The 20,316-nt window shown below is 36.3% G+C and overlaps 1 long non-coding RNA gene across 1 annotated transcript in view; it reads right to left on the bottom strand.

The window, feature by feature from the left end:
* Positions 1 to 20,316, bottom strand: part of LOC128315532 (uncharacterized) — a 39,090-nt gene that overhangs the window by 428 nt on the left and 18,346 nt on the right. Inside the window, exon 2 of the long non-coding RNA XR_008298366.1 lies at positions 499 to 560. This is a non-coding gene — a long non-coding RNA (uncharacterized LOC128315532). The remainder of the gene's footprint in view (positions 1 to 498; positions 561 to 20,316) is intronic.

The raw sequence follows: 20,316 nt of genomic DNA, 5'->3' as shown, positions 1-20,316 counted from the left end.
AAAAAAAATTAAAAAAAAACTGGGTTACATTTCCTGAAAAATGTTAATGCATTTATATGGTTAAGTTCAACAAGGCTGGGGACCACTGAGACCTAGATGTCCTTCTAAAGCAAATGTCGCCTTTCACAATCAGAGACATTTGGCAATCCTAACTGAGCCACATGTGTTCATTTCTTACATATGTGGCAGCCAACAGATGTGCAGACACTGCAAAGCACAGAGGAACTTGTGCTGCAGACTATTTTGTCCCAAACTTGACATTTAACTTCTCTAGGGAAATGTTACGTCATTGAAGTTGCATGCAGTTCTAGCAAGAGCACAAGAGGTTTTATTTTTTTTAAACAAATGAACAATTAAGAAGCATAATGCAGCTCAAATATATTTGCTTTAACCTAAAATGGATTACAATAATTGGGTTCAGATTTTCCTGATTACTACGGTGATTATACAAAATTTAGGTTGGGCTTAGGGGTTAGCAGCATATGTTGAATATCTCACCTGTATCATCACCTGCACTTTACCTCAGTTTCCCTGAAGTATCAGGATAATACCTCCGAGTGCTGTTATGAGGAACAGTGGATAATCCATGAAAAGTACTCAAGACAACGCCTGACTCATGGTTTGCATTTAAGAAATGTTAGCAATTCAACACTAGAACAAGTTAATCAATGGAATCCATAACTTGTGAATATATACTCTTAACTTTTAATGGGCTTGTATATTTCTTTTCACCTTGCAGTACATGATTTAAATTCAGGAAAAAAACTCCAGACATACTTAAGTCAAAATGATTGCTCCTAGACTTTCATCTCATTGTTCTATACGTCATAATTGTTTAGTATTCATGATTGAGTTCAACAGTAAGCATTCTCTCATTCCCTTTCTTGTTTTACATCAATTGCCAAGTCTCTTAAAATGCTAATCATATACTTTTATTATGTTTGTTACCTTTGCATCTCTGTGATCTCTTAGTATTTTTTCTATCATTTTAATGATTTATCCAAATTCCAAATCATAATGTTTAAAACCAAAAAAGTAAAATTGTCAGGTACGGGAAAAAAAGCTATTCAGCAAAATGAACATTAGCAAATGAGAAAAAAGTATTCAAAATTCTTTGCTGCCCTTCAGTCGGTGTGACCTTGGGCAAATCTCATGATTCCCTGGTTCAGCTTCTTCATCTGTAAAATAAAGATCATAATACCAGCCAGGCCTTCCTCCAAGGATATTGTGAAATAAGATATTATATGTGGAAACTCTCTGTAAATATTATAGTCTGAGAATATGAAAGCTTGTTTATTTAAAACTTCATGGTGAGAGATAAGATAAAATAAGTGAAAACCCCTAGAAGCCATATACAAAGTGCTTATGTTACAGATGACGCTTTATGAGAAATTATTTATTTAATCCCTTATGATGGAGGCACTGTGGTATGATCTGGGGTTTTGCAACATGATAGAGCTTTTCCAGGAGAGACAGCACAGAACACTAAGTAGAATCTGATAAAGGCTAAATAAGTGGTCTTGAGAATGTGTACTGTAGGTGTCCAGAAATGGAAATGAGAGCTAGGGGTCAGTTGGTCTCTTTAGGGAACATGTACAAATAGATGGGTTTTTGACCCCAGTATTGCATATTGTGTAGGAATGAAATGAAGAAAGGACAAAGAAGTGGGGTTCCAGTGGGAGGAATGAACATGCAGAGAGGTGGTAGAGAACAAATGCTAAGCCGTGGACTAATTCGGATGTAGCAGAGCTTTCCTGTAGGGAAGTAGTGGGGGATGAAACTGGCAAGACCGAGCAAGTCTAAATGGAATGCCAAGAGAATGATGTACTTTGTTAACACAGCATATTTAAAAGGAAGGCCACTGAAGGATTTTTGAGCTGGAGAATAATGTGGTAAAAACTGTGAACTCTAGCTTCAGACAAACCAATTTCTAATCCAAATTGGCCTTTCAGCCAATGTTTTCTTAGGCAACGCTTACTGGACACGCATGGTGCAGTGGAAAAAGTATGAGTCTGGGAGTCAAGAGAGGACCTTTGGAATGCGAGGCCTCTTTTCTGGACCTACCTTTGGGCCAGCATGGCAGGCGAAGCCATTGTCTTACATCCTGGCTCTTTTTCATTGCTTCTGGAACCATTTCTGCCACATTTTTATTTCATTGGATTTCTATCAGTGTTCCTCCAGGTTAAGAGTACAAAACAGGTTAAAAGATGTTTTCTCCTAAGAATCCTCAAAAAGGTTCCAAACTTTCCTGTCTGCTATTAATTCTTTTTCCATTTCTTTATTGCTCAATCTCCTTTAGTTGGTCACATTGCCTTTCAGCATACAGTAGGTTACTACATCACAATTAAAAGCATATGATTACATTTTAAATGACCATTTCCTGTCCAGATCCATCATTAAATTGCTCTGTCACTAATAAATTCCAACTCATATTTAGTGTTATTTTAACATCAGATATGTTCTTATTACTTAAAATTATCAGAAGCCAAGCTCTATGTTGAGAGTTTGAAAAATCATCTTTGTAACTATAGAGGCTTGTGACAATCTTGTTTTTATCCAGACAGAAAAATATTTGGTTCTAAAGCTATCTGTATGTCCCATATTGATAATTTAGGTACCAACATGTTAAAAGTAAGATTTTTCTTTCTTTTTTTAATTAGGAAAAGTAAAGTCAATCTACCCATCTGCCATCATCTCTCAAAACTGGAAAGAGGAGATAACTTAAATTTTTATATATTCCTTAATATTTATTTCAGCTTGTATAGAATGGCAGAAACCCATCCACCTACATACATATGTAGATTTGAAACCAGCATTATTTAAATCATGCTTCACAAAACCTAAGTAGTATACAGAGGGCAAGTCTCCTTTAACTGCTGAGCCAACAAAAAGGACTGATTAGAACTGTGAAGTTATCCCACTAAAGTATAAAATGGAAATATGGGAGTCTAAATGGCCACAGTAGAGAATCCAGAACCACAATTTCTAAGTTTCTATTTACTTCTTTCTCATAGATATGGGATAGGACTTGGAGTAAGTTATCTCATTGTCAAGAATGTGCTCTTCTTATTCTGCTTTTCACATGGTAAAGTTAAATAGATACTACTATTATTGGTCTATCTATGGATTAAATTTAGGTCCTTGGAAAACAAATTTTAAACAAGGATGGAAGTAAATGATGCTGATTTATGGGTCTGGAAACCATGATAAAATCATTGTTATCTGTCTTAAGTTGTTATAAATAAAAATGGACTTAGAACACCATTACTATGAATTTTTTCCTAATGCCTACATATCAGTAACATTTTACAAATATAAAATAATCTTTTCAAAATGCTATTTTAAGGTATTTACCATATATTTTGTTATTGTTACACTTAAAATATTCAGAGGTAAAATTATCTGGAACTAGACATCAAGATGGCCAACATATATCCTTCGTTTTTAAATAATTTAGTTGTGGTCTGTTATGATCTTTCTTTGAGAGAATTATTTAGATCAGCCCACTTTCTTTCAAATAAAAATTTAGGGTAATGAAATGGGACTTTTTAAAAAAATCTCTAATTCTTATTAAGAAAATCAGAATTCATTACTGAAACAAGATTTAAAAAAACCCACCATGAACTCCTTAAGATTAAAAATATCTCTTGCCACTTTTTGAAAGCTATGCTTTCATAAATTTCATTTTCAAAGCCAGCATTTCTTCCAGATGATGAAATAAGTTGAAAAAATGTTTTAAATCAAAGAAAGAATGCTTGTGCAATGTGGGGAGAGGGAAGGAAAAGATATAATCTTTAAAACTATATGCAATTCCAAGTACAGTTATTAATTCTCACGTTTTAAACTCAAGAATTCATTAATATATGTACAGCATCAACTGTGCACCCATCTATCGCATGATCCAAATGACACACTATACATGATCACTGGTTGCATCCAAATGGGAGAAATAAATGAATGTGTATATTCATATGTACATATGTAAGGGTATGAGAAAGGATATGTAAATATAAGAGCACATTTTAGGAAACACAAAAATTAGGGTGGATTTTAATATATTGTCATAAAAATATGCACAGAAATGGGAAATTGGAAACAATAGATTAATTAAACCATATAGTTCAAGGAAAAGATGAGATCACATCATTTAGAAGGAGGATAGGAAAGTGATTTTGCAGAGAGAAAGCAAAGAAATACCATGTGTACATGGTCTACATGTGACCACCCAGAGCCATTCCCTTCTTTTTCATCTTCCCTCTGCCTCAAAAATGGGTCTGCACCAACTACATCAGTAGAGATTTGGTGTACTCTAGCTTCTGGATGACTTTATTTCTTCCAGGTTCTGTTAATCTCTCCTTTCCTCAGCCCTTTGGGTTTAAGGGTGGTAATACTTCACTGCTTCCAGCCCCCACTCCTGCCCTATCTGTGGTGACCAATTTCCACTCCACTCAAACGTTCATAATATGTCACGCTGTAAATAGATGCTCATCCAATGATCTCTTTTCTGGAGGAGCCTTGGCTGATATGTTAGTTGGCACCAGAGGTGGCCCCAGGAAACAGGAGCCTTGAAGGGAATTCTAGGATTGGTATGCCATATACGTGAGGAGTGCAGGGAAAACCTCTTTGTTGGGGGTGTGTGGAATCAGATGGGGGTGATTTTTAGCAACTTGTATTCAAATATTCAGGTCATCACTATGGTTTCATGGGATGATAAGTTGGCAGAGATCAAGTGGCTGTGGCATTTAGCTGCTCTGATACTTAAGATTTTAGAATCACTTAGCTTCTTCTTATAGTCCTAGAGGATACAAATAGGGAAAAAGAGGCTTCAGGCTATGAACATGTAATTACGAATGTGCTGAGTCACAGGTTTCCTGAGTGACTTAGAAAGACACAGCTGATAACCAAGCTCAGGGTACGATTGTGAAGGTTGCAGAGTCATAGCACTAATTGTAGACTGGACCTGCCAGATCCCTTAATATACTAAGGGAAAGGCAATTATCAGTAAACAGTAGAGACTTACCTCCATAGGATGGGACATATGAGTAGACACAGATGAAGTTGAAAACTAGAATCTCTAAATTCTCTTGAACCTCCCTCAACTCAAGAGCAAATATTAACTCTTCAGACTCTCACCCACCAGCCCATAGAGTTGGAACCCAGCACAACCAGGACTGAGTCCACAGAAAGTGGAATGAAGTTTTAAATCATCTCAGCAGTTTAAAAACCCTCAGTTAGCAGAAGTGTTTGCAGAAAATAAAGGGACATGGTTGGTGGAAGAAGGCAGTTATGATCATCAATTTATGCTAGTGGCTGGCCACAAAGAACTTAGAAGCTGTGACTTCTAGTACTCTATTTAATTTTTTCTTCTCTTTTCCCATGAATTTCTTATAGGAAGAATAACATTAGTAGCTGACATGACTTTGAGCAGGAATATGACTAAATTGATATTAGCCATGATGAGATTGTTCACTCCCACTGCAGACACAGGCTTTCCACCCAGACAAAGGCAATATTGGGTGCTAAGGGGGAAAAAAAAAGCTAACTCATACTACAACAAAAGCAACCCATACCTTCTACTTCCCATCACAGAGGAGCCTAGCAGAAAATAGGAAGTAGTGAAGAGAATGATGTCAGGAAACTTGTTCCTTTGGCTCCATTCTGGTGAAGTTACCTAGGGCTGGCTGTGCTCTCAATGAGAAATTCCTCTCTTCACCAGGTGGACTTTTGTTCGCAAATCTTTCCCGGAGAGTCCTCCCCTCTCCATCCCATGTCCAGAGAGGTGAGGAAGAACTCTACTGCAGTTGTGCCTAGGTCCCCGCATGATCAAGTCATTTCCTAAACTCCATTCACACCTTGGGCATTAGTCCCTTTGTAAGTAAACTTTGCTTTAGTTACTTTGATGTGAGTGAGCCATCTGTTTCCTGTGAGGAAGGACCATGACACTTAGATGAATGATAACAAACATGCCAAAACCAACGTTAGAATATGCAGAGACAAATTTGGCAAGCTTCACGTTAAAAAAAAAAAAAAAACTCACTAAGAATTTTTCTCTATTTTGTACTATTGTGTATATTATCTGAAAAAGACATCAGTGAGTCACCATCTAAGAGAACATAGGTTCCAAGCTCCAATCATTTCTAAAATGATACTGACATTCTCTATGTGGGTCGTTAAATGTCCAGGTCACAGAATGACTGAGGTCTAGAGTAGTAACACTTTGGAAACATTTAGTGAAGGTAATCTCTTCTAGCAACCTTAAAAAGGTCTACTAATACAAAACCATTTACCATACCAACTAATGCAAAACTATTTACCATAATTAACATTCAAATTCTTTCTTTTAATTTTACATCTGTGTATTCAGTCTAAATAAGCATGACATCACCATGCAAATCATGTGCTTTCAGAGTTTTCTAGTTAACAATGGTAGATTTTTGCTGATTCATTCAGTCTCTCTTGTTTATTTGTCTCTAGTGACTAATGGTGAGTAATCAGAGAAGGTAACTCATTTGCAATTAGGTTTTCTATCTGGCTACCTATCTACTAATGGTTAGTAAACTGTATCAAAGTGCAAAAACACATTATTAAAATCCATTAGGTTTGCTCTCTTATCTAAAGACCCAAACCAAACCAAATTAATAGAAAACATTTGTCCTAAGCTGGAATTAGGTTTGTTGCTTTTTTAAAAAATTATCTGACACATTTATTAATTCAGCCAACATTTGAACATCAACAAGTGTTAGTTTAGGTAGTAATGGTAAAAACAACAAAAAAGAAAAAGAGTAAGGAAAAAAAAACCAAATAACACATGAGTCTTCCTTGTGGGAAGTTTTTCGACCAGGTTGGAAGAAAAATTTTTACTTTTAAAAAAAAAACTTTTTTTTAACATTTATTTTTGAGACAGAGAGAGACAGAGCATGAACGGGGGAGGGTCAGAGAGAGGGAGACACAGAATCCGAAACAGGATCCAGGCTCTAGCTGTCAGCACAGAGCCCTACGTGGGGCTCGAACTCACAGACCGCGAGATCATGACCTGAGCGGAAGTCGGCCGCTTAACTGACTGAGCCACCCAGGAGCCCCGAAAAATTTTAACACAAGATAAGTACCGTGGTAAAAATAAGCCACGGATAGACATAGAAAGGGCATCTAAGTCAGGTAGGAGATGGTCCAGAAACTCTTAGGGACATCACATAGCGGGAAAAATGTTGGAGAATGAATAGAATTAGATAGGCCAAGAAAGGGGACAGGGACATTCCTAGGAGAGGAACAAACACATACAAAGATGCAGAGATCCAACATAGCATGATGTGGTCAGGGAACTTCCAGTGGTATTTTATAGCTGGATAAAAGGGTAACTATCAAAAGGTGACTGACTAGTCACAAAGCATAGGAAGACGGCAGCAAAGCTACAAAGCTTTTACTTTATCCATAGGACTATATCATTCAGACTGCCATTGGTTGGAAGAATAAGAACACCTTATGGTAAATGGCTTAAAAATAGGAAATGTAGTGGCTGGGTGTAGCTGTAAATCCATCATAGGTTGGCTTCAGGGCTAGCTAAATCCAGGAGCTTCCTGTCATTTCCTGAGGTTTGCTTTCCTCTGTGTTTTGGACCCAATCTCAAGCTATGAAAATGTTCCGGTGGGGGGGGGGGGGGGGTGGAGAAATAAATGTCATTGTCCTTAGAATTTCTTTACATACTACAAGGTTTAAAGAGAGAGAAAAGGCCTTTATCCCAGCATTTGAAGGAAGAGTTCTGAGATTTACTGAGATTGCAACTTTTTAGGTCACATGCCCACTCTCGAACCGACCACGGCTCATCCCTGGGAGTGGAAATATTTTCCATGAGGCACTTATGTTAAATTCTCAAAATTTAATCATTTCGTAAGTAATGGAAGTAACCTCTTTCTAGCACCACATTTTCTAAAAAGCTCAGTTAATGTTATCTTTACTTCTTTCCACTGGAGTAAATCATCATGTTCAAATGATATTAAGTGTTGGGTAAAAGGGTGACATGTTATAAACCAAATGGAATTTCATTATCTTAGTTTTGTTAATCACATATTATGGGTATTAGATTTTCAATGCCTGTTCCCTTTTTCAAAGGAATTGATGAGAACTTCCCACTGGTATCAGTATGGCTAAGAACAGAGTCTAGTATGTCCCATAGTATGAATCCTATCAATGTTATACTTTATTCTGTATTGGTCACAGAATACATAATGTGTATTCTGATCACACATACTGATATGTCCAAATTTTGCTTCTGGCATTTATTACTGAATTCTTACTACTGTCCTAAGTATTTCTTCAACAGATAGTCTTTGAGGATGGCATCTTTGTCACCTGATTTCTTGAAAAAATCAGAGTATATTTCTTTAATGTGCTTTGCACAATGTTGCCTCTGCCCATTCCACACATTCCCTTCGGTGGCTGCATCCTCTCTATGGTGATCTGCTTGTTCTCACCTCAGTGGTGGCAGGTACATTTTAAGCTTTTTTGTGTGTGTGAGAAGTCACTTTTTTGTTAGGAGTTTGTTCACAGTGCTTTGACACATCAAGAAAAAGAATAACACAAAAAGATGAAGCCATTGTTGAGCATTATTTAATGTATAATATTGTATAGAATATACCTCTATCAATTAATCAATTTTATGAATGTCTATGTTTATGCTTATTAAAGTTCACTTCACATTTAAATCAACAAGAGTAGATTCTTCCTTCTCTTTCAAACGGGTTTATTGTAGCTTTCATTGGTCCTTAATGTTGATCTGTATCTGAACAAGACTGATTAATCTCTTCTCAGATATTGTCTAATTTCAAATGGCGTTTGGGCCAACTCTTGCAAGTGACTCATTGATTAAACGTTAATCTTCAATGCATTATACCTGGATCTTCAATGAGTATAGAATATATAATTGATAAATTAGATATACTTTTAAAACCAAGTTAGAAAAAGTGCTCTTAACTGTAGTCCTTTTATTTGCATAAATGCTGAAACCAAGTGTCTTATCTAAAGATGATCTAGTATTAACTAGATAGTTAACAATGTTCTTCATAGGAAAGGATACTTTTTCTTAAAGATGGTTTCCATTCACCATCTCTGTTGATGATTTCAATTACAGAGATTACAGGAATTTGCTTATGAAATTTTTAGAAAATTCTAAATTTTTAGGATTAACAAAACACAGGCAGATATAAACCGGCCTTCCCACCAACAATGCAAAAGAGATCCTCTTTCTCCATATCCTCACCAACATCGGTTGTTGCTTGAGTTGTTATGTTAGCTATTCTGACAGGTGTAAGGTGGTATCTCATTGTGGTTTTGATTTGTATTTCCCTGATGATGAATGATGCTGAGCATTTTTTCATGTGTCGGTTGGCCATCTGGATGTCTTCTTTGGAGAAGTGTCTATTCATGTCTTTTGCCCATTTCCTCACTGGATTATTTGTTTTTTGGGTGTTGAGTTTGATAAGTTCTTTAGAGGTTTTGGATACTAACCTTTTATCTGGTATGTAATTTGCAAATATCTTCTCCCAGTCCTTTGGTTGCCTTTTAGTTTTGCTGATTGTTTCCTTCTCTGTGCAGAAGCTTTTTATTTTGATGAGGTCCCAGTAGTTCATTTTTGCTTTTGTTTCTCTTGCCTCTGGAAACGTGTTGAATAAGAAGCTGCTGCGGCCAAGATCAAAGAGGTTTTTGCCTGCTTTCTTCTCAAAGATTTTGGTGGCTTCCTGTCTTACATTGAGGTCTTTCAACCATTTTGAGTTTATTTTTGTGTATGGTGTAAGAAAGTGGTCCAGGTTCATTCTTCTGCATGTTGCTGTCCAGTTTTCCCAGCATCACTTGCTGAAGAGACTGTCTTTATTCCATTGGATATTCTTTCCTGCTTTGTCAAAGATTAGTTGGCCATATGTTTGTGGGTCCATTTCTGGGTCCTCTATTCTGTTCCATTGATCTGAGTGTCTGTTCTTGTGCCAGTGCCATACTGTCTTGATGATTACAGCTTTGTAGTATAGCTTGAAGTCTAGGATTGTGATGCTTCCTGCTTTGGTTTTCTTTTTCAAGATTGCTTTGGCCATTCAGGGTATTTTCTGTTCCATACAAATTTTAGGATTATTTGCTCTAGCTCTGTGAAGAATGCTGGTGTAATTTTGATACAGATTACACTGAATATGTAGACTGCTTTGGGTAGTATCAACATTTTAACAAAATTTGTTCTTCCTATCCAGAAGCATGGAATCTTTTTCCATTTTTTTTTTTTTGTGTCTTCTTCAATTTCTTTAATGAGTTTTCTATAGTTTTCAGTGTATAGATTTTTCACCTCTTTGGTTAGATTTATTCCTAGGTATTTTACAGTTTTTGGTGCAACTGTAAATGGGATCTATTCCTTGATTTCTCTTTCTGTTGCTTCATTGTTGGTGTATAGGAATGGTAGGAATGCAAGCTGGTGCAGCCGCTCTGGAAAACAGTATGGAAGTTCCTCAAAAAACTAAAAATAGAACTACTCTACAACCTAGCAATTGCACTACTAGGCATTTATCCAAGGGATACAGGTGTGCTGTTTCGAAGGGACACATGCACCCCAATGTTTATAGCAGCACTATCAACAATAGCCAAAGGATGGAAAGAGCCCAAATGTCCATCGATGGATGAGTGGATAAAGAAAATGTGGTATATATATACAATGGAGTATTACTCGGCAATCGAAAAGAATGAAATCTTGCCATTCGAAACTATGTGGATGGAACTGGAGGGTATTATGCTAAGTGAAATTAGTCAGTCAGAGAAAGACAAAAATCATATGACTTCACTCATATGTGGACTTTAAGAGACAAAACAGATGACCATAAGGGAAGGGAATCAAAAATAATATAAAAACAGGGAAAGGGACAAAACAGAAGACTCATAAATATGAAGAACAAACTGAGGGTGACGAGAGGGGTTGTGGGAGGGGGGATGGGCTAAATGGGTAAGGGACATTAAGGAATCTACTCCTGAAATCATTGTTGCACTATATGCTAACTAATTTGGATATAAATTTAAAAAAATAAAAAATAAAACAAGATAAAATAAATAAATAAACTGGCCTTAATACTTTGCAAAAATGGTCCTATAAAAATCTAACAGAGTTTATTATGTTCAAGTACATAAGAGATTTGTTAAAGTCATAAGACATAAGTTTTGTTCAAAAGTAACCAATATAATAAATAATGGACTGCAGAATCAACAAAGAGCTGTATCATACAGTATTTTTTTATTGCTAAGAGAAAAAAAACATCATTGGGGTTTTGAAAGTAGTGATATTTCTTTACATTGCTCTCATGTGAAATTTTTTTTTATTATTAAAAAAAATTTTAATGTTTACTTATTTTTGATACAGAGAGAGACAGAGCATGAATGGGGGAGGGTCAGAGAGGGAAGGAAACACAGAATCCGAAGCAGGCTCCAGGCTCTGAGCTGTCAGCACAGAGCCTGACACGGGGCTCAAGATCACAGACTGTAAGATCATGACCTGAGCTGAAGTCGGACACAATCAACAGAGCCACCCAGGTGCCCCTCTCATGTGAAAATTTTAACAAACTATATATTACTGTGCAATGCAGTACTATTTCATTGTAATAGCAATTTTACCCCTCTTGCTTTAAGGACAATACCCCACATACTAAGGCATAAATTGGTGACCCTTAATTTAGGTACCCACCTGATGAATGCAGTGGGTTTTCTGAGGTCATTTCCAAATCACTGTTCTATTACAGTTGTGAAAAAGGAATCATTACCATGTAGAGTAGTGAGAAATTGTGGAAAATTTCTCTTCTCCATCCTCTGAACCCATAGAAGTTAATATCTTCATCTTCTTTGTATTATAGCTAACTTTATACTCATCTTATTCTTTCATTGTTCCATCCTTAAAGGTAGGGTTTGTGGCTTATGTATCTTCTCATCTCTTGCATCAGTAAGAAAAATTTTTTTCATATAAAAGGTATGCCCAAAATTTGGTGAATTGAATTGACTGTTAGGAGAACCACATTATAACCCATTCTTGTTGTTAATTAGCCATGTAATATTTGATGAACCACTTAATCCTTTTGGGCCGCAGTTTCTTCATCTGTAAAATGAAGGAGTTCAACTAGCTAATCACGAATACCCATTCCTGTCCTAAAATGCTGTAGAGTGTATGACAGCAATAACCAAGCATCAGTCATCCTTATTAACATAACACCACTAGAAATCTGTGGAACATGTTTATATTCCAATATTTTATATTTCATCTGCTATTAATCATCTACAACCTAGGTTTGGATTCCATAGTTTTTTTAGGCTCTTCTCATAAGCAACTGTGCTGAATTACATTTGTTTAATGCATACTGATAACTGCTTCTACACTGTGCCAAGCCTGAGAAAAGGGGTCCTTCCTTGCACATTAAGTCACTCTAGAGAGATGTTGCACTTTCTATAAGAAATTTTGGGTTAATTGCACCACTGGCATTAGTTTGCCATGTTTCTCCAGGCAGAGACTTGTCTGGTGGCTCAGGCTAAAGAATTGAAGTTGGAAGTTTTGTTTTGTACTCCTGTGTTTTGTCCTAACATTCTAACCTGTACTGAAGCGAGTGATTGAGCACTTCCTTTTTCCGGTTTACCTAATTAGAAAAAAATAAGGAGAGTGTGACAGCTGCTGACTTGCAGGTATACAGTAAAGATCACATGTTAGTAAGGGTTCACTAGAGATTAAATGTATTCTGAAATGATGAGTTTCCTCAATGTCTAGAACCACATATTTTCTTTAGCTCTATGTTCTGAAACAAAGCACACACATACCCCCACCCCCCCACACACACTTTGCTGAGCTGCACTTTGGCACAGAGGGTGTGACTGTAAAGTCATAATAAACCGTGGAGCCAACAAAAACCACTTAACTAGGCCCACCTATACAGTATGACCGAGTTGAGGATAAGCCTCGCTAAAATATTTCACCTGGCATGGGTTCAAGTTCTGAAGTTGAATGAGTCTGCTTTTGTTTCTCACTAAGCCTGGAAGAAAGGGACTTGTCGGCGGGGAGGGAAAAGAAGGGAGGAATGAGTTAAGTTCTCAGCATCTTAAGTTCTTTTTCTTCGCTTCTTTTCAAACAAGCACACCACATTGAATAGCATGTGGAAAATTGGCATTTCCAGTGAATAAAAATTAACTGGCAAACAACAAAAGGAAAAACGGAGGAATGCTGTTGGATGCTGTTTGGCTTGTCTTGTCTTGTCAGAGAGAGAACATGTGTGAATCAAATGGGTTAAGATGAATTTTACCTACACGTCTGGCTCCTGTTCAGATGTTTTAGATTTCTTAGTCAACTTTATTTGCTTGGTAAAGCTTTTTTAAAGTATGATTCTTCTCTATGTTAAGAACATAAAAGAAGAAGACTATAAAAGTAGTATGGGTGAACAACTATTCAAGTGTTCCGCTTTAGAAAACGTGCTCACTTTTGTTTTCTTTTGGGGAAACAGTTTTTAAAGTTTCTTTAAAAGCCAGCAAACCAACACAAGCATCTGTAGAGTTCTGGCCTTTGGAAAACATTGCTAATCTGATATTTTCAAAAGAAAGCATGTCTTTTTAAGAAAACACACAGGCAAAACCTTCTTCAATATCAAAATACTTTTCTTCAGGTGCAGTGGTTTTGCCCCTCTACAGTATGCTGCATGCCCTTAAAATGTTTGACTCTAAAAACCTCAATTTATCCTAGGGATTTTAGAAAGGTTCATTTGCTTCGCAGTGCTGTGAAGTTATCCACTGACTGAAAGCGTTTGGTCTTAGTAAAAAGCCAGAAGCCCGCTTCATGGCTGTCTTACTTCTTGCTATTTTCCTTTTGAGCAGATAACCATCTGACACAAAATACAATGTATATTTTCACTCAAAGGCATGATCCTCTGAATGCAGAACAGATACCCTCTGTCATGCCAACTCTATCAGGACTTGTGATTGAAATAATGAATCAGAGGCAGGTATCTGGTGAAAGAACATATGTTCAGTGGCAGACATCAACTTTCATGAAGAATACCTTCATGAAAACTTGTACAAGTTTATATTGTAGTGACAAGGAAGTCAAACAACTCTACACATGTAAAACAACCCACAACCAAGGCCTTTCCAATAATATCAAGGCATGGTACTCTCAGAAAATGTCATTAAGTCATAATGACTAGTGATGCATTTCAAAGAGTATTTAAATTTCAAAATAATTGGACATTAACTTCATGGGAAAATACATCATGAGGAAAAAAATTACCTATGAATGATACTGCTCAGTAAAACCAGACTTCATTATGTGATACCAGGTTAGAGTCATCTTAAAGGTAGAAACTTCCAGAATTATAGACGAGTTGAGTTGAAGGAAACTTAGATCTCTCAATATAATTATATTCCTTTATGGATGAGGAATGTTAGGTTCAATGATACCAGGCGATACATAGCAAGTTATAAACAAAGCGTGGTCAAGGTTCTGTTTCCCCGTAGCCCCCATGCACATTACACTATGGCACATTTCATATAGCTTTGGGGTTATATACTTGTATTCATTCCATATCAGTATCTCTGGCATCCAGAGTTAGAAAAAGAGAGGCACCTAGATTTGAGTTGAAGAAACTAAAGTGGATGTGAAACCAAGTTTCCGTAGGGAAATAGTGGCAGTGTCTCTCCTGAGCCCAGAAACATGTGGCAGCCAAGTTTAAATAAGTGTAGAGTGAAAGGAATATTCTACTCTCTTTTAAACAGAAGCAGAAAGTCAATTACTAAGAAAGAAATGATTTTCCCAGCGATTTTATCTTTTTGATGAGTTTTTGTTAGCAATTGACAATATCTTTCTGAGGACAAATATTCCTACAAAACCAAAATAAGAAAAAGATATTATGGTTATAGTTATGTCAGTGATCTCTTTGTCAATTATTTTCTTCTGTGTGTGTATGTGTGCATGTGTGTATGTGCATATACAAACTATGTTAAAGTATTTTTTAAGTTTATGGCCCATAAATAAAAAAGGAAAATTTTAGAATTATTCATTAAATCAAATATTCCAAATGTACTTTTTATGTTCCAAACCATATTCACTTTTTGACTATTTTGTTTGATCTTATTTGTTAAAAATCAAATATAAAATTAAAATAAGAGCACGTTTAGCAGCCTTTGAAAGGTGTGTAATTGCTGACTGTAACAGCAGGTGATTGAGGGTTCAAAAACTATTTTGCATAAGCCTCCAAATTATTCATCATTAAATCAGCCCAATGTGTTCAGCTTTCACAGACCAGCTTAGTATCACTGCCAAATTAAAGTTGGCATCTTGGGAGCTTATTGAATCTTTCTGACCAAGTGTTTTGTTACTGTGTAGGATTTTTCAAAGTAAGACAGAATAATAATTGAAAATAGAACAGCACTTGCCTGTGAAAGTAAGTTTTAACACTGTTCCTCTAAGGGTAATGTTCTATTTTGATTCCTCATTTTTCTTTTGTATGCTGGTGAATATATAGTTATGCTGCAACACTTCTATTCTTGAAAACTTCTGTCTTACTCTGGCTCATAATAGTTGACTTCCAGCACTATAAGATAGTGCACTTTAATTCCATGAAACTAACTATGAAATTATCATTTCTAACATTTTTCTTTTAAGTTCATATTTAAAGCCACTTAATAAAAGTCAACTGAAACAAATGTTCTTACTTTTCTTTTCTCTCTAGTTTAATTTTTCTTCAAAAAATAGTGTTTGTTCATGTTAAAAAAATGTTCCCTTTTTTGTTTGCTATATGTAGAAAACAATTTATCCTCTGAAACTGCATTATGCACAAATGGTAAATTATTTACAAATTTATGTTGTCTATAATATTAAACAGTATGTATTCTTCAAGGATGACCAAAAAGGCTATCCATCTCACTTCCCCCCAGTAGCAAGAAGCAGCCAGAGGGGACCCTCAACAGCATTGGGTATGTCCTTAGCTAGACCCCTAGTTTCCTACGTACATTTTCTACTTGCCTGTGTTATTAGGCAAAAGAGTCACTACTCTCTGCCATTGCATCACAAGGACCCTTTCCCTCCTATATCTAGCAGCATTCTCTCACCTTTCCTGTCAGCTCTCCCAGCATCATAAAAGGAGGTCAGGATTTGCTCAAAATCTCTTCAAGTCCTCTTACATTTTCTCTCAACTCTCCATTTAGGTGCCTCCAGATTCTTCCTACTACCTCATCCCAAAGCTACTGTTATATTTTAAAACTTTTGTTGGGCTAGCACACCACTTTCAAGCACAAAAATTTGTATTGTTTATGTCTTACTGTGTAACAAATCACCTCAAAACTTAGTAACTTACAACAACAGTGTTTTTATCCTTTGTAATTTCTGAGGATCAGGAATTTGGGAACAACTTTCTGGATGGCTCTGGTTTCAGGTCCTTCCTACAATTGTAGTTAGATTTCAGCTAGAAAAGAAGTCACTTGAAAATCTCACTGGGGCTGGAGGATCCTCTTTCAAGGTGGTTCAATTGTTGGGCTGATGGGGTGGTGCTGTTTCCCGAAAGAAAGTTCAGTTCGTCACTGCATGGTTCTCTCGAGAAAGCTGTTGAGTGTCTTGTTACAATATTGGAAGATAATTCTTTCCGTGTCTCTCATATCTTGTGAGCAGAGGAACTGAGAACTTTGTTCTCAATTACCTTTTCAAGGATGTTTGCATAGCAAGCAGCCTTGTAGGATAGAGATAATAATCTCCCTCCAGAGTAAAAGACAGTTTATTTTTCTTCCCTCATATCATAAATGTAATATCTCTTTAAGGCAAAGATCAGGCAGGTTTAAAAAACTGAGTCCCCTAAACTCGGGGTTCATCTCCACTTTACATTAGACTGTGGGAATTGGGGTTCAAGAAACTGGCACAATGCTGGTACTCTGGTTACTTCCTTTGTTTTGAGTGATAAACTGTCCTTTGAATGTGACCCTGGAGTCTTGTGTCTTCTACTGTCATCTAAGAACCCGTAGCAGGGTAACTTGTTAGCTTGCAAGTCAGGTTAAATCTCCTCACTAAGAGTTCTTTATAGGCAGATGGCTTCCACCCCAGTGAATGATCCAACAGGCCAAGACAGAAGCTGAAATGATTTTTTTTTTGACCTAACAGAGAAAACCACACATCATCATTTCCACATTTCCAACATAGGTCAATCCTGATTTAATGTGGGAAGATACTCTAAAAGGTAGGAATACCAGAAGGTAAGGATCATTAAGAGCTATCCTAATAGCTGGCTATCACAGCTCTCCTAAAAATTGTAAACGTTGTAAAAACTTGAGCTCATAAATAATGTATTGGTTATTTTTGTGCCACCTGCAGAACTCGAGCTACTGCATTTCATATTACATTAGTGGTACTCTTGTTGAATTGCATTGCTCTAAAAATATTACATGTGGTGTAGGGAACAAGATTTCCCTATAATATGTGATGAGTAGGTCTACAAAAATAGAAAATATTTCTTGGTATACCCTTTACCATCTAACAAACAGAAAAAAATCTCAGCATCAAATCATAAGTGGTACGCTGGCCTTGTGAAGACTCACTCTAAGGATGCGACTGGCTAAGTTTGATTGCCTAATAGTTCCTGATTTATCAAAATCTTCTGAACATTATATAATAAAATCAAGAGAATAAAATTTGTGGAATTGTGGCCAAATTTCAAACACTTCCTCCATTTAAAATTTTCAGGATAGAGGAAGGAAAAAGGACACAAAGAAGGATTAAAAATTGTCCAGTCCATTCACATAATTCGAGAAGAATAATTAAAATTAAAGGCATTCTTTTAAGTTGATATTTTTGTAAGTTTATGTATTTATTTTGAGAGAAAGAGAGAGAAAGAGAAAGAGAGGGAATATGAGCAAGGGGAAAGGCACAGAGGGGGAGAGAGAGAATCCTAAGCAGGTCCTGCACTGTCAGCTCAGAGCCTGTCACTGGACTCGATCTCATGAACCATGAGATCATGACCTGAGCCAAGACCAAGTGCTGGATGCTCAACCGACTGAGCCACCCAGTCACCCTTAAATTGATATTTTTAACTTAAAATCATCTTTCTTTAAATAGTACAGTATTAATAATTAAACTGGGGAAATTTATTTGTATGAATCCATTGCTTACAGTTATAATTATGGAGTTCAACTGAAATTTTGCACAAGGGTACTAAAAATGCTTAACATTTATTTGAGGACATGTAGTTGTGTTTAATTTTATGTATATTTTTTATGTATGTCAATTTTTTAAGTTAAGGGAAAGATGAAGAAAAGTGGTGTTTGAAAAACAAGGCCCTTAGCCATAAGCAATCACTTACTCTGATGGGCAAAGAAACAGTATCAATTTCTACTTTAGGGGAAAAATAATTTACTGTACTGAACTTTTTGGAGAAGGAATGATATCCAAACTATGTTTACTTTACTTCATACATAGTATGAAGGACTTCAAGGTTAATTTTCACATAATCAACCCTTCCCCATAAATGTCTTTAGGATCCAGTTACTCAATATATCTCAAGCACACTATGCACTACTTTTGTGAAATTTTAAGACAGAGGGGAAAAAGAGATTTGAGTATGGTGATTTTTTCATCTAAATATATCTAAATCGAACAGCCATCTTCAAGACCTGTCCTGTTTTGATTCATGGTATCAATTCAGCTAATAGCACAGACTTCTTTGAAGCACAGTGACTGAGATTTATAAAAAAATTAAAAAATTAAAAAAAAATTTTTAAAAACTGTCATGATCTCTTTGGAAATAATTTTTAAATTCTTATGCAGTTATTACATTTCCTGGCCTGGAAGTACAGAAGTTTAAAGCATTAATTTGGAACACATTCCATCTTTTGCCTCCCATGGTTAAACTGTTTAATTAAAGGCCTTAAAGGCTTCTGGGCAAAACAATCAGCACATGGTGTGATCATCTCCCTCTTTTCTCTCCACTTTGTGCTTTTTCATCTTTTGGAACTTAATTCATTTATTCTAGGACTATTTGGCACTCTTCACTTAGGCAATAGTAGACAAAAGAAGTCAGTAGTCATTTGGTTTTGTAGATTCTTATAGAGATTGATTTCTGATTGCTGAAGACAGTCAAGTGTTGCACAAATATTTATCTAGTGAATGCCAACTTAGGTTCCTGACACCCTGCTAGATATTTTGAAATAACTGATGAATCAGATGTAGCTCCTTGTTTACATATGAAGAAGTATTCAGGCAAGAAGGGGAGATGAGACAGGGCCATAGCCATCTACAGCCTGAAGAAGCAAGGAGTAAAGTGCTAGAATAAAATGTTATAACAGAGACAGTGAAGAGATTGTTTTGAGAGGAGGAATTAAACAGAAGACACATATGTGAAGTGAGATTTAAGGTCTACTAGAAAGGATTTAGACATGTGGATGTTGGGAAATGGGAGAACATGAAAGAAAAAAAAAGAACAAGTAGGCAAGGGGAATGTGGGTCATCAAAGCAAAGGATAGAAAAGGACTTTATTTCATTTTTAATTAAGAAGAAAGCATTATTAAAAGGTTTTACATTAGAGAACTAGTAATTGATATTTGTATTTTAAATAGCTAACTCAGGCTATAGTACAGAGATTGGACTGGAAGAGGTAAGAATAGAAACAAAGAGAAAAGAAACCAGTCTGTTCCTCATAGCTGTTACTATTTGCAGTTTGAGTGATAATCCATTTTAGACAATGACAACCCCTTCCAGCTTGACTTGGTATCCTCTTTCAAGCCTATTTTTGCTTCTGGTCCCTCTTTTGTGACCATAGCTAAGAAATGTCCTCTTCAGTAGAATCAATACATTGAGACCACTCACTATATGGCTTCCACAGTAGGGAAATGAGGAGGTCATTAGAGAGTAAAATAAAATTTGCCATAGTGATTACTGTAGATTATTTTGTGTGTGGCTTTGTGTTGAAGCTAGGTGTAGGAAAGTATGAAGTTGGTCCATGAATCCAGGTATAGGATAAGGGGAATCAGAATTTATGTCTTAGGCGCAGCAGTCTCAGGAAGCAAGCACTCAAACTTTCAAGTCTGTGGAAATAGGTGGAGAGCAGTACTGTATCTAAAAGCACTAATTAACATTCTGCCAAATGGAGTAGATGCTGCAACACCCTGAGGCAATGGCAGACTGGAAGAGGGAAACTATTTTACAAAGGACCTTTAATAAAGCCTGTGGGAAGAAAGGGGATTGGTAAAGTTGTAACAAGTTAGAACATATATGGATACTTCTATAATTACTTGCTAACCCGAGCAAGTCAAGATCCTAGAGCCTTAAATACCCTATGGGTAACCAGTTTTTAC

Source organism: Acinonyx jubatus, chromosome B2 (genome assembly GCF_027475565.1).
Source record: "Acinonyx jubatus isolate Ajub_Pintada_27869175 chromosome B2, VMU_Ajub_asm_v1.0, whole genome shotgun sequence".
Taxonomy (NCBI): Eukaryota; Metazoa; Chordata; class Mammalia; order Carnivora; family Felidae; genus Acinonyx; species Acinonyx jubatus.
Note: the sequence above shows the minus strand (reverse complement) of the source record. Positions and strands in the feature narration are given on the sequence as shown.